General features: G+C 58.2%; 1 long non-coding RNA gene across 1 annotated transcript; it reads right to left on the bottom strand.

The window, feature by feature from the left end:
* Nucleotides 1–8,074: 8,074 nt before the first annotated feature.
* On the bottom strand, nt 8,075–14,207 carry LOC118932772 (uncharacterized). The gene is made up of 3 exons (XR_005032892.2): nt 13,426–14,207; nt 9,018–9,125; nt 8,075–8,405 (listed from the first exon to the last, which is right to left on the bottom strand). It is a non-coding gene; the product is annotated as an uncharacterized LOC118932772 (long non-coding RNA).
* Nucleotides 14,208–15,058: the final 851 nt, after the last annotated feature.

Raw genomic sequence — 15,058 nt, 5'->3', positions numbered from 1 at the left:
ATTCTGTTTGTCTCCAAAGGTCTCATTCCCGAGCCTACCAACTTCCCCTTGTGAGGAGTGTGGCTGCAGAGTGTAGGGTGCTGGTTCTCAGCTCTGCCTTCTTGGACTCCCCTTGAAGGAAATTCAGGGTGTTAAGACTAGAGACACGGGGACCCCCATGTACAGCACGCGGTCCCCTCCTTAACCAGACCACCCCATGCGTCCATCGTGACGTGTCCCCAAGAGCTTGTCCGATGTTGCATTTGGAGAAGGATGTGGCTCTTCACATTATTAGCTTGTTGGAATGTTGAGGGTTTCATCAGCTGAGTCAGGACTTAGGAGAGAAAAGTCACAGCTGGTTAGAGACTGCAGGAAAATCATGCTTAAGCTCAGTGGACCTTAGAAAACTGACATTCCGGGACACAGGCAGCCATCGAGGAACTGAGATCCAGTCCCAGGGAAGCAGGGCACAAAGGACAGATTGTTCCTACATTTATTAAATTCCTAGTGAACTGAGAGAAACTTCTGGAATCCTGGGAGTCCATGTGAGCAGTGCAGAGCACAGGGAGCGTCACCCTCGGGGCAGGAGCGCTTCAGCCTCCCTGAATCTCAGGCTGCACCCAATGCCCACGTGCCAACGTCGTTGGGTGTGGGGGGCTCTCTGCTCCCAGCCCACTCCCCCACTCGATTTTAGTTAAAACTGGCCTCCACATAACCCCTGCCTTGACTAGCACTTTGGTTTCTGAACTTGGATTAGATACAGAATTAAGATTTTAAAAACGAAATCTGTGTTAATGCTTTGAATTCAGACCATAAGAAAAATTTCAAACTGAATTACGTGTCACTTTCTTTTAGGTGAAAATACAGCAATTTGGGAAATGTTTGAATGAATGCTTAAAGAGAACAAGTAAATTAGAGTACAGAACATCTTAAGGCTTGCAAACATTTCATTGCAATAGAAGGTACCAAATTTCTAACTGAAACTTCAAGTTTCCTATAAGTAGGAATCTTTTGCGACCAAGTGTATTTCTCTTCCTTGGAATTTGTGTCCTATGTCCAAAAATTGGCCAAATTCATAACCACCTGGATATAAACTTCATGAAAACAAGAGCTTTTTCCTATTTAGAGACGTCTTCTCTGTTTCTAAAACGGTGTTGGGTGGGAGGGGAAGGACCTGGGGGGTGAGGGCAGGACGTGCAGAGGAGGAAGGAGCTGTGGGCGCTTGATGGGGATGCTCGCCCCACCTCCACGAGTCCTCCTGGCCAGGCGAGAGCGCAGCTCGGAGGCAGCAGGGCACAAACTCCCAGAAGCCCCTGGGGAGCTAGGCCACCAGCCACCCGCCCCATCTGCAGTGGGTGGCAGGAGTGACTCCGCAGCCCAGGAGGCTGGCTGGGGCTGAGAGGTAGGCCTGGGGTCGGCCTTGCCAGAGGCGCCCTCAGAGGCTCTGAGACCCTGGGGCTCTGGCACAGGTGCCATCTCAGGAGCGCCCCCTCCTTCATTCTGGGTACTCACCCCCTGCCCGGGAGGGCCGGCTGCCAGCAGTGGGGCCTGCACGTCCCCAGACAGGGTGCACCCCTCCCTGCCGCCCCAGGCTGACACGGGGCCTGTTCTCAAGGACCACGGGCACACCAGGAAGCCCCAGTGGCAGAAGAGGTCACAGGGTGTCGGGTGAGGTCCTCTGGCTGCCCTGTGGGTGTCCCTGATGGAGGAAGCTGCTCCCTTCCATGCACATCTCCGCAAAGGACGTCCCTAATTTGCTGCTGGCGGACAGACAAGAAACACACCAGTCCTGCCAGCTGCGAAGATAGAGGCTGACTTGAGTGCCAGTAACACGTCAAGGGGAAGGAGAGGATCTGGTTTAATTGACCTTTGAAGGTGATCATGGCAGTGCCAACTCTGTCAGCTGGATGAGGGGGCCTCAGAGCACATGCCACCCTGGCTGCAGGGCCAGTGAGCAATGACAGCAGGATGTGAGAGGGCTGAGCCAGCAGCAGCCTGCGTCGTCACTGTGATGGCATCACCCACGTCCACAGGGACAGGGCTGCACATCCGATGGACGCTCACAGGACACAGAGACACACCCTGGAGCACGACCTGCCTGGAATACAATGTCTGGGCACCTGCTGATGTGACATTCAGGAGGACCTCATGAGGCCAGGAAGGACAGGCTGTGCCCCTGAGTAGCTGAAGAGGGTGGGGTCTCCCCAAGTAGCCGTTGGGGAGGGTGGGGTTCCCCCAAGTAGCTGTGGGGAGGATGGGGTCCCCCTGAGTAGTCATGGAGGGTGGGGTCCCTGCTGAGTAGCTAGGGGAGGGTGGAGTTACCGCCAGTAGCCATGGGGGTGGGTGGGTTCCCCCAAGTAGCCGTGGGGGTGGGTGGGGGTCTCCCTGAGTAGCTGTGGGGTCTCCCTGAGTAGCCCTGGGAGAGGTTGGGGACCTCTGAGTAGCCATGGAGGGTGGGGTCCCCCCTGAGTAGCCATGCGAGAGGGTGGGGTCCCCCTGAGTAGCCATGGGGGAGGTTGGGGACCCCTGAGTAGCCATGGAGGGTGGGGTCCCCCTGAGTAGCCATGCAGGAGGGTCAGGTCCCCCCTGAGTAGCTGTGGGGTGCCCCCTGAGTAGCTGTGCAGGAGGGTGGGGTCCCCCTGAGTAGCTGTGAGGAGGGCGGGGTCCCGGAGTAGCCGTGGGGAGGACAGGTCATGTCCACCTTGGTCTGCACACGGTGTTTCGGATGTGGCTGGAGCAGGGACAGGTGTGCAGAGCCCAGCGCCCCAAGTGTGTCCTCACCCTGGGACAGGAGGTGCTCCTCAGGGCCTCATGGTGTGTTGCCGAATCCCATCTGTGCCCAGGGCTGTGGCAAGGAGCCAGCAGCACAGAGGCGGGCCGGGGAAGTGGGTGGGGTCGGCTGGGAGTCCACACAGGGTCGGGTCACCCACCGCCTCCTGAGTTTGGCTCTGATTCAGGTCAAGGCTGCTCGAGGGGCCCCTGGAAGAGGGCTGGAAGGTGCCCCAGGGCCTAGGCAGGTGGGCGAGACCACAGGAACACGTTTACCAGGCATGCTGCTGATGCTACAGGGCCTCTGCCCAGTCAGACCCTAAGGTGGACAGGAAGCATGGCACAGTGGGTGTGGCCGATTGTGCGTGAGGCCACCGAGTGTGATCTCTGGCTCCAGAGCTCCCAGCTCTATGCCCGTGGGCACCCAGCTCAGCCTGTGGTCTGTTTAAATGGAGATGGTGTGAGGTCCTGGTGTCACAGGCTCCCTGAGGGTGGAACGAAACACCGCACAGAAGGCTCAGTGTGGCTCGAGGTGAACACGCAGAGTGAGTTCAATTCTTGTCCTGAAAAGTGTTGGCGAGGTTACGGCAAGCCTGGGCAAGGGGGCCTTTTCCCAGCAAACCTGCAGTGAAGCGCGGGTGCTTTGCTGTGGATGCTGGAGGCCTGGCGGCGCAAAGAGAAACTTCGTGATTCCTTGAAATGACAACCAGCCCCCACTTACTAATTTTCCAGGAAAATCCCTCAGAGACCGAAGCTGTTTGGCTGGGATTGCCTCCACGTGGCTCCTTGTGCCCTATACCCACAAACCACCACACTGAGGCCAAGGCCTCCTGCCTCAAAGAGCACCTCTCGGCTTCCCCAGAGAGCCAGAGATGATCAGGAAGCCTTTTCTTCACCCAAAGCTCTGGGTGTGTTGGGTTCGGCCCCGGGCTGGGCACAGGTAACCCAGGCAGAGGGATTGAGAGGCAGGGTCTCCAGGGTGCAGACGCCACAGGGATGGCTTCCCAGATTCCCTTTGACCTGCTCTGGGACCCTTGAAGATGTTTGAATTGAGAAGAGGCCTCATGGGGTCACCTGGGGGCTTGCCTATAGTGGCTGTGAAATACCAGGAGCGGGAACAAGATGGGAGGGTGCTGGGGACTGGAGGCCAGTGGTGACGTGTGCCTGATGCCAATGTGGTCCAGAGCCTGGAGGGGAGGGGGCAGGCTGAGGGTGCTGTGGAGACAGAGGGTCAGGGCCCTGGTGGCCTAAAGGGCTGGGCAATGCGGCACGGGGTGCCTTCAGAGGGCCCTCCAACCCCCACCCACCCAGGGAAGCCCTCCCTCCTGCTGGGGCTGCCGGCTCTTGGCCATCACCTCACCTCCTTGCCAGCTGCCCGCCCAGAGGTGAGGAGGTTCCTGGGACACAGCCCCGTATCCCGCTGGGCCTGAGCAACTCTTCCCAAAGCTGCTTCTGTGTCAACCTTTCCGCGTGACCATCCCCCAGCCTGGCCCTCCCTTCTCCATGAGCCCCTCAGCACCGCGGTGGCCCCTGTAACCCTTTCTCTGAGAGAGGCCTCACCTGATCCCAGACACAATCAAGTTCTCCTGGATAGTACCTGTGCTTGGCCTTCCCCACACTTAGGGCAATGTGCAATTTTGTATTTGAATGTGTGGCTATTTGTCTTATATTTAGCTTTTTCCTATATTGTGATCCTGCAGGGCAGGACCCCCAAGCTGGCCCCCAGTAGATGCTAATAAACATTTGTGCACATGGAAGGTGTGAGGTCAGCAAAGCCAAGGGCGACGTGGCTTCAGATTCCCAGGGCCTCGGGTGCCACGCTGTTTGGTGTGTAGGACAAGTCTGGAGGGACAAGCCCCGGGTTCACGTCCGCAGGGGCCCCCCAGGCCCAGGTTCAAGCACCCTTTGTGGCTCTGGCTCTCCATCCACGTTCCTGTACAGACCTGGTCCAGCGCTGTACCCACCGTGGGTCCCCCATTAGAGGAGCGCCTCCGAGAAGGCCCATGATCAAGAGCCGGGACCTGTCCTGGGCCTGGGGGCTGGACACCAGCAGGGTCCCCAGCCAGCGAGGCCTCTGGCTGCAGGAGGTGGAGGAGGTCTGGGCCATCGGTCTGCTTCCGCACAGGCTGGGGCACTCTGCCTGCCCTCCTGCCCGCTGACCCCCACCACCCGCCGCGCCCTCCTCCCTTCGCCGTTTCCTCTCCCTGGGACTTTCCAGGACCCCGTTGCCCTTTGGCAAAGGCCCACTTCACGGCCTACTGCAGCTGCCCGTCCTGCACCTCCTCCAGCAAGGGGACGCTGCTCAAGGAAGCGGCGCTGTGTGCTCAGAGCTCCTAGTGGCCCTGTCCACATGGTCCAGCCACTCCGTGCACCCCTCCCCCTCCAGGGGTGAGGCCACCTCATCCCCTGAGGTTGGGCCTGTTTCCTCAGCTTAAAGGTGAGACGTGGGGACCGGAGATGCGAAGTGCTGGAGTAGGGACAGAGTTAATTCTGCCCCGTCTGATTCAGAGCCTGAGCCCCCAGTTCCTGCAGTGCCCCCTCCCACAAAGGCCTGTGAAGGCTAGATGGGAACTGGCTCCGCCCATTTGAACTGAGGGCCCTGCCCCTTTCCAGGTGCAGGAGATGAGGCGGGGCTCAGAGCCCCCCAGGGCCTCTTGGACAGTTGGAGGTCCCTGTGCCTCCCCTTCAGTGGAACAAGCTCACAGACCCAAGTGTCCCCAGGAGAGCCTTCCAGGAACGCGGCCCAGGCCCACGCTGGCAGGCTGGGATGCCTCAGCTGAAAGAAGCGGGGCGACCGCACTGGGCTCCAGAGTTACTGCCGTCTTACATAGTCCCACTTATCAAATTAGCGCTTTTACAGATAACTGTATCCACAGGATGACAGTAAGATCTGTTAGCATATCAATGCGCACTATGTTATTGGCAGTGTGGTATGATATGGGACCCGTTTGTAACAACGTTTATCTTTTGACAGACGGAGAGAACAACATCTCTTGATCCTGTTCGTATTTGGTGATAGCTGGTAAAGCCACATGTTAAGAGAACATTGAACATCAAAATCTGATTCCTTCCTTAGAATTAGTTCCTGGCCAGAAGGCAGTATAGCCCAGAGAAGACAAGTAGTGACTCTATAGCATCTTACTGCGTTGGTGGACAGTGACTGCAATGGGGTATGTGGTGGGGATTTGATAATGAGGGGAATCTAGTAACCACAATGTTGCTCATGTAATTGTATATTAATGATACCAAAAAAAAAAATCAGGTCCCAGCCAAGGGGCCCAGCACCCCCACCCACCCAACCTGTGTGAGGCCCTGGGTCAGTGAGGGCGGCACACCTTGGATGAGCGGAGTTGGGATGTCGGGAGGTCCCACGGCACCCGGCGGTGGCCGACAATTGGCTCCGATGGATTGTGTGCTTTGGGGAGATGAACCAGGAGGCAGTGGGCTGCATCCAGGCCACCTGGGGCCGGCTGCAGAGCTCATGAGGAGGGCCCGGCCTCAGCACACACTGCGGTGGGGGCTTGTCTACCTGCAGGCCGCTCAGTAGGGGAAAGAGAGTCACATCTCTCAGTCTTCAGGCAGCATAATAGGAATATCGCATGGGGTTCATGGCAGAATTTATGGAGATGACGCTCAGTCACTGAGGCTGAAAAGGTACAAACAGTGTGGAGGTTGAGGCTGGCTCTGGATATGCTGTAGAGTGTCATCGGAATGCCAAGGACCGGCGTGGTGACTGATTGCATAGAAACGGCACTTTTCTTCTTCAGACGTGCCTGAGGGGGTAGTAAGTCTGCCCCCAGTGTTTCTCGGTACAGCTTCTCCATGGCTCCATGCACATCATGCCATTCTCTCTGCCCACCCATCCCTACGTCCGTCCGCCCATCAATCCATCTGTCCGCCCACTCTTCCTGCGGGGACTGCCATCGCCCCACCTCCTGTCCCCTCAGAGCCCATACCAGTGCTGCAGGCCAGCACATACCCAAAGCTCACAGCCACGGCCCTCTGCAAGACACACACAGTGCTCACGCCCACATGCCCCCATGCTCCCTCATGTATGCACACATGCACATCCCACCAGCATGGTGTCCCAGTGCAGGATTCCGGGGGTGGGAATTTCTGGAGCCACATGTACCATCTGAGCTGCACGTGGGCCCGCAGCCCACTCAGCCATCCCTCCTGCCTGGGGCTCCTCAGGGTCTGACCCCAGGCTCACTGCGGGTGGCTCCTGCGGACCCCTGCACATGCTGGTGGACTGACTTGTCATACCTCTTTTTCTAAAGAGACCCTGGAGTTGCCAATCACCCATCAGCAGCCTTCTGGGCCACCAGGCTGAAGCTGGTGGCTGCCCAGGGGCCTCGGCCCTGGCTCAAGATCCCCCTGGGCCCCTTACAGAGCCCCAGCAGCCATCTCCTTGGAGGCTGGTCCTTCTCTGCAGGCAACCCCAGCCCCTCCCCACCCTGCAGCATGGGGTGAGGGGCCAGAGTGGGGCTCCTTCCAACAATCCCAGGCCTCTTAATTTTTGGGAACTTGCCGGTTCGTCTTCCTGCTTATTTTGTGATGGGGAAACAACCTCCAGTCTTGCAGCCTGATCATCCCAGTAAATATTTACACAAGTCGGGCTTACAGGCGCTTGCCTCCATGCAGCTGGATGTGCTGGAGGAGGTGCTGGGGCCACGGTGCAGACCCACTTCCGACGGGGAGGACGGGCCAGGCAAGACGGCTCAGGGCCCTCTGCAGCGGGATGAGTGCCGCCTCAGGGGCCTCTGTGGTGCGCTGTTCCCGCTTCTGACGGCACCCATCCCTCAGTCAGCCTTGCTGCAGGCCGTACGTGGACCCGCCCAGGGGCCCCGTCTGAAGGGTCTGGGTCCTGGTCTCAGAGGGCCTTGTTCGCTCTGCCACCGGCTCCATGCCACTAACCGCCTCTGACCTCCTCACCTCAGTCACCCGCTCGCCTAGCAACAGGCAGGGCCCTGCCCACAGCACTCTGAGAACCAGACTGTGCGGTTCAGGCCAGGGTACACACACCCTTGCCCTGGAGACCCAACAGGCTTGGCCTGTGGCGAACTGACAGGCAGTGTCAGTCCTGAGTGAGTGACGGTCACCCAGGCCCCCAGGATATCCTGGGGGACGACGGAACACAGTCACCCCATGAGCTGCACATCTGAGGTCCGGGGCCCCGTCCGTGTGTGTCCATCCAGCCACACGCTGCTGCCGAGACCTGAAGGGGGTGGCTCACAGTGTCTGGGCTTGAGGGAGACCAGATATTTGGGGAAGACAGAGGAATCACCTTGGGCTGGCCCCCGCTGCTTCTGTGTAAGGTCCAGGGGCCCCGGAATGCTGAGCCTGGTTTCTGCCCCTCCCTGCCTCAGTGGGAACAGGCGAGCTGGCAGCTCCCCTGGCCCCCTCACTGGGTGGGGGAAGCTTCTCCCCTCACCGAGCACACAGGGAGCGACTGGCAGCAGGGCCTGCACAGCTAACAAGGAGCTGCTGTCAGACAGGATGTGGTCCCCTCCTGCAGCCAGGATGACTGTGCCTCTGAGATGGCCTTCCTCTGATGATCGGGGTGGGGTGGGCGGAGGCCAGGGCCCAGGAGGTGGACCCTCAGGGCCATTTCCAGGGCGCCCGCCCTTAGGTTGCGAATTTTTCCAAATTTAGACCTAGGAAGAAAGAAGGAGAGAAACACTTCTTATGGCCCCACCCTTGCTCTGGACTGCTCTATATTCTAGCAGGGCCCCCACGGCCAGCTCGGCCCTCACCTCCAGCCCCCAAGGGCTCTCAGCCCCTCACTCCGCTGGGTTTCCCAGGCCACAGTGCGCAGGACTCAGAGAAACCCCAGGGAAGGGGCCTGGAGGCGGGGCATCCCTCCTATGGGGCTGCTGGGTGGAGTCTCCCACACTGACTGCGGCTCTGCACAGCTTGGGGGTCAGGACCGCAGGCCTGGCCTTCTGGGCACCCCAGGGCAGGAGCGACAATGGCCCCTTCAGCTTCAGCCCCCTCCTGTCCTGCATCTCCAGCTCCACCTAAAACTCGCAGCTTAGCTCCTGATCCAAACGCCCTGCTGCTGCACGCCCGTCCTGCGCCCAGTTCTGGCTGGCACCCGGTTCCGGGGAAGCCAGCATCAGAGCCTGACCCCTCTGTGGGTCTCGTGCCAGGTCCCTCCACCATCACCAAAGTGTCAGATTTATCTCCTAAATCCCCCAACTCCCTCTTTCCAGCTCAGCCCCGGGGAAGTCCCCGCCCTCAGCTCCAGGAGTCGGCGCTGTCCCCACCTCTCTGGTGTGTGTCACCAGGGACTGCCCCTGGGCTAACGGTGTGGAGGCAGCTTGGGCTTCGGGCAGAGGTGCCGAGGGTCTGAGCTGCAGCCGCGTATGAGGGCTCTGGCGAGAGCTCAGAAAGCAAAGATTTGAGTCAGGGTGGGGCTTCCGTCCTGGGGACACACGGACAGCGGGACAGGGCGGAGGCGAGATGCAGCAACACGCCGTGGCCAGAGGTGGTTGGAGAAATAGCAGGCCGCTCTGCACACTGCCACCAGCTCGGCCTCCTGGTGAGAGAGGGGAAGGCGGACACTCCCCAGGCCCTGCCTGCACGTGACAAAGGGACCTGGCAAAACAAAGAGGAGTTCCTGCCAGAAGCAGCTGCCCGGGGTGCAGGGAACATCTTTTGGGCACGAGGCTGTGTGGCATCTCCCGGGTGCACTGACCGCCGGGAGCAAGGGGACGGCCGCCTGCGCCTCGGGACCCCACCTTGCCCCCGGCTCCATAGACAGGGAATGTAAGACCCTTCTCCTGGAAGGCTGCTCACCAGATTTGCGGGGTGGGTGGGGAAGCAGGCCCCCAACGCCCAGTCCAGAGCTCCCTGCGGCAGCAGGCACATGTCCTTGTCTCCCGCTCTGCCCCTCTTAACACCCACGTGGCCTCAGAACAGTTCACACCCAGCAAACAATCCCCGTGAGTAGAAATTGAACTTAGAGAAGACATGCGTTTTTGAAGTTTTCTGAGGGCGGGACCACGTCCCCAAATGCCCAGCCCCCAGCCCTCAGCACAGCCCTGCGAGCCGCTCAGCCCCACTCCTGGACCTGAGCGGGAGCAGGAGACCGTGGGGCCGCCCCATCTCCACTCTGCTGGGCACAGGCTCCCTCCAAACACACCCAGTGACTGGCCTCATGGCCCGAATGTCCCAGGTGGCAGGTGCCCTGCACAACCTCAAGTGCCTGCTTTTAAAGATTCTTGTCCAGGCAAAAACCTGCGCTCCCTCTTTGACTTGTGGGCACTTAATAGTGGTAGATAATTTCTCAGGATTTATTTCAAAATTCCATCAGTTTTGAATAGCATGTGAAAACAAGTCTTAAGCAATTTCTTTAAATTATCTATTGTTGATGTATGAAGTATACAATCAACTAAATATGGCCTTTAATAATATTCATATGAGTTCCTCTTCTAGCAAGTCACGTACAGTTTCCATCTATTTGTAATGTAAGAGAAACCCATGATTCAGCAAGAAATCTAAAGTAAATTATTGTGCTGCATTTAATTTAGGTACTGTATGTATATTAAAATATCTCACTTTCACATAAAACACCCTCAAATTACTCTCTGATCCAAAGTTTGTCATTGTTCACTTGGTGTTTGAAAAACCCAGCAGAACTGCCTTTCTATCAACCGTGTTCTGTTCCCACAGGCTAGCAGGGCTTTGGGAACGACAGTGAAAGCTCTTTGCAAACAGCGTACTGATGGTGTGAGGGCCTGTATTCACAGTCAGTAAGAGGAGAACTGACAACATCAGCCCTCTCTGCTACTTTTCCTCCACCGGACTTTGAGGGACAACAGGCATCTCGGTGTGTCTGCTATGCAGGGGTTTTGGTGAACGATGCCACTTGATGATCACCCAGGTTCATTTGCAGAATTGCTACACTTATTTTTAACACTTGCCAGCTTTCCTTATGTTTTCTAAATAACCACTATTGATTTAAGTTAAATAATACATGACTGTCACAGAAACTCTTAAAAACTGAGGAGAGGTGAAGATGATCCTGTGACCTTGGAAGCCCCCTGCACAAAGACCTCTGTAGTGACTGAGGCACACACTCCTCTGACCCCAAGGATCTCTGCTCGTGGAAGCTCTCAAACTGGCCCCTTCAAAAGGAAGACAGCATTTCACAGGTGATTCCCAAGTGGAGGAGGCAGTCGCCTTTTCCTCTTTGAGCCCCTGAGCCCCTTGAGTATGTGGGGATTCATCAGCTCCCCAACTGACCTCCTGGGGACTCTACAACACCTCCAGGGAAATGCCTTTGTTTCATGCAGGCACAACTGTCATGTTGAGATGGGGCACTCTGAGCGCAGTGAGGCCAACACCTGGGGGCCTTCCCAGCTCTCATGCCCTCCGCTGGCTGCCCCTCCTGCACCAGGACATCTTCAGCTCAGAGTGACTCCAGCAGAAGTTCCACGTGCACCCCCTGCCCCCACGCTTGGCACCTGCCCTCCACAGGCTCCACTGACCACCTTTCAGCTCTGCAGATAGAACCCTTTTGACCTTGCACACCTGCTGTGGGGGCCCAAGGGCATTCTGAGCTCCCGGCACAGGTGTCCTGGGGTGCCACATCACCTACACAATCAGGAACCAGGTGGCAGGAGAGCTCTCCTCCCACCCACCCCACCTGGGTCCTGGCTGAGGCTTAATTTCAGTTCTGTGATTTCTCCCTTTAACCACCCCTCAAGGCTTTCCAATCTCCTGATTTTCCAGCAAGTCAGATATTATGAAAGTCTTGTTTGTCTTAACTAAATATCTTGATTAAAACATTCCATTGCAAAAGCATGACCCGGAGCTTGGCACCTTCAGGGTTGCCTGCAGCAGCTGGTCCTCCTCAACAGCCAGCAAGAAGCTGCTTCCTGGCACTTCGTCACTGTCAGGGGACGGGTGTGACAGATGGGCTCAAGCTGTCCCTGCATGAACTGGAGCCAGTGTCCCCTGCCTTGGGGGAGGGCAACGGCCCACCAGGGTGCTCTCAGCACTGGCACCACAGGCCTCTGATGGGTGACCCCTGGCCACTCACCTCCAGGAGCTTGCAGCACCGGGAACGGTCCTGAGGACCAGGCTTATGTGCACAGCTTCCCAGAACTAGGAGATGTGCGGCTTCACCCATGCAGATGTGGACCCAAAGCCCTGCGTGTCACATTCTGCTGAGGGAGGAAAAGTGCGTCACACACTCGCCCTGCGTTGCCCTGAGATAGGAGGAAACAGCAAACAGCACAGGTTGCTGCCTCAGAGGGTGGCAGCCCACCGAGGGGCCCCCTGGGTGTGTGGCCTTGGACTGGAGAGGCACAGGGTGGGCTGTGCTGTGCTCCATGGCACTGAGGACCATGGCCTCGTCCTGGGCACAGAGGGGACAGTGACACCTCTCCAGCCGGGAGTAGTGGGTCAGAGTTGATTTCAGGGGTCACGGGGCTGCTGGGGCTGCTGGGCCAGGTGGGCAGGAAGGTGGCCTGGGCTTGGTGTGTGGCAGAGGATGGGTGTCAGGGCTCAGACCTTGCACCCTCCCAGAGAGGGACGGGGCTGAGCTGGGTCCCCACACAGCAGGAGGGGTGAGGACAGGAGCTGGGGCCTCTCTTGGTCTACCGGGCAGACCACAGATGGGCGGCAGGAGCTGGTGGCAGGTGGGCCCTGCTCCCGACAGGCTGAGTGGATGCCCTGAATGCTCCTGATGCACCGGCAGGCGTGGGCTAGCAGGTGGGATGTATGCTGTCAGCATGCAGAAGGTGAGGTACTGCGAGGGATGAGGAGCACCTGGGAGGGGCCGGGCTGGGACCCCAGGGGCAAAGGGGAAGAGAAACCAAGAGACAGCTTCACAGGTGCCAAAGGGAAGCAGCTTTCCTGGGAGTAGGGGTCTGGAGGGTCTCGCACATGCACGGAGGGACCGAAGCTCGGGACAGTGGCTGTGTCCAGAGGCATCCGTGAAGGACAGCTGTGCAGCTGCCCATGGACGTGACTCGAGGAACAGACCCCGAGGCTGGGAGCTCCCACCCAGCATCGCTGGCATGAGAGCCATATCCTGGACATGTGTGTGCCAACTGCCATCTGAAATGAAAGCCGTTTCGGTTCTCCAGGGAGGTTTCTCAGAAGTGTTAAGGCTTATTTCATAAGACAGCTCTGCACCCTCCACACGCCTCAGGCATCTTGCACAGTGGGCATGCCTTGTCCCCACCACAGGGACTTAGGGGGCCAGGACATGGGGGAGCCGCAGCACCGCCTGCCTGAGAAGCTCTGGGTCATTCGGGCGAATGCGAAGTGGACCAGGGCATGAACACTTGTGTCTGTGGGAATTTGGTGGCCTGTGAGTCAGGGTGACATTTTAAAGCGTTTTCTTCTGCAGCCCCACTGTGGGAGTAGTGTGTGCATCTTTCGGTTTCCAGCTGAATAAGTGTTTTGAATGCTGCCGGACATGTTCTTTTTTTCTACCCTTTTATCTCAAACTAATTCCAGTTTCCCAGAAAAGCCACGACCATGACCCAGAGCACCTCCATCCTCCCTGGGGCTCCTCCCCGTGGCCCCCAGGTGGGGAGAGGAGGGCCGAGCAGTGCGTTGACAGGCCTGCCCTTTCCCGCCCTGCAGGACTGCCCGGACCCCACCCTGCATTGTGCCCCACAGTCTGGGCTGTCCCGGCTCACCCTCCCTTCAACTGACCTGTTACCTGGTCCAAATCGCTGTCTGTGCTTCCTTGTGAGTGAACTGAGGACATGCATTCTTGGCAAGAATGCCCCAGAAATGGTGCTGTGTCCTTGAGCACGCGTCATGGGGCTCCTGGTGCCTACAGGGCTCACGCCGGTGACGCTGACCTTGATCTCTCAGTGGACGTCGTTCCCACTGGCTTTTCCAGGTGAGCGTGTCTTCTTGGCTAACTGCTGTCACTTTCATGCTCAGAACTTGCAGATATCTTCCCAGCTACAGGAACAGCCCCACGCAGGGAGCTGGTTCCATTGTGTGGTGACATCGGAGGGAGTGGAGGCCTCAGGCACTGACATGTGGCCTGCATGTCAGGGAGGCCAGCTTGACCTTTATTGAACAAGGTGCCTAGAAATAGACATGGAGGTCACATGCTGGTTACTCACCAGGCGGCTGACAGGGGACGTTTGCAGAGGACTCGGTCTGGGAGGCACCCAGGGGAGACAGCAGCTTCTGAGGCAGGGTCTCTGCACCCCATGGTGCCACCACAGAGCAGTGTGCGTAGTGTGCCTTCCAGGAGGAAGCACCACGGTGGCGGATTTCCTCTCCACCCTGACTGCCTGCTCGCGTGCCACCAGGGGAATCGGCGTCAGACGTCCTTGGATCTGGGGCTGAGCTGAACGGCAGCGAGACGCCGAGCCTGGGCCGGGGCAGCACGGCAGGCTCAGGCCAAGCTTGCGTTCAAAGCCCGCCTCCCAGGCCCTGCACCACGGCCCTGATGGCTGGGCGAGAGGAGCGCTGTCTGGGGCTCACACGGCTCTGCCACTGCAGCGTGCAGGCAGCACAGAGGGCGAGACAGAGCTGGCAAGGCTGCACCCCAGCCAGGCTCAGCCTGCGAACCAGCGGCGGGCGGGGTGACCTTGTGGGGGCTGGGCCTGCCCTGGTCCTTCACTGTCCTGTCCAGAAGCAGCCCCTTTCCTCCTGGGTGGGGAAGGTGAAGCTCCCGCTATGGAGGGGACACCCCGTGGCTGAGTCGCCCTGGAAACCGATCCGCGTATTTGGGCACAGAATGCTGCAGCCTGGTGACGGCAGTGCAGTCCTAATGGTTTATACGAAACCACAGGGTGTGAAATGACTGGGAGCACGAGCACCGGGCTCCCTGTCACCCTTGGCTCAGTCCCCACAACAGCCCGAGGCAGGCTGATGGGTCCCACTCTTTTTCAGACAAAATTGAGCCTTGAAAAAGTTCAATTACTTGCTCAAATCCACACTTTTTAATAAGCAGAATTGGGATTTAAACCCAGACAGAGCCACCTAACAGCAAAGTAGCCTGGACCTCAGTCAGCCCGCTGGCAGGTTGGCCCTGCCGTCCCCAGTGCCGGGAGGCCATTCACATGATTCTGCTGTACAATCAGCCATAAAGTTAGGATGAAAAGTTCCCTTTTCATAGTCTGTGATTTAAAAAATATTAGTAATTTCTACGGAAGAAGAAATCCATCAGAAATTTGGTTCAGTTCGGTCTCATCTGCTGTGAACCCGGCAGTGCCGGCTGTCGGGAACGATGCTGAGCCGGGTGCCCGCCACCTCCAGAGACTCGTGGGGCAGGAGCCTAGGGTCCCCAGGCTACCTGTCAGAGCCCTGGCCCCCCGGGCTG

This window comes from Manis pentadactyla, chromosome 12 (genome assembly GCF_030020395.1).
Source record: "Manis pentadactyla isolate mManPen7 chromosome 12, mManPen7.hap1, whole genome shotgun sequence".
Lineage (NCBI taxonomy): Eukaryota > Metazoa > Chordata > Mammalia > Pholidota > Manidae > Manis > Manis pentadactyla.
The sequence above is the reverse complement of the archived record's forward strand: the minus strand, read 5'-3'. Positions and strand labels throughout refer to the sequence as shown.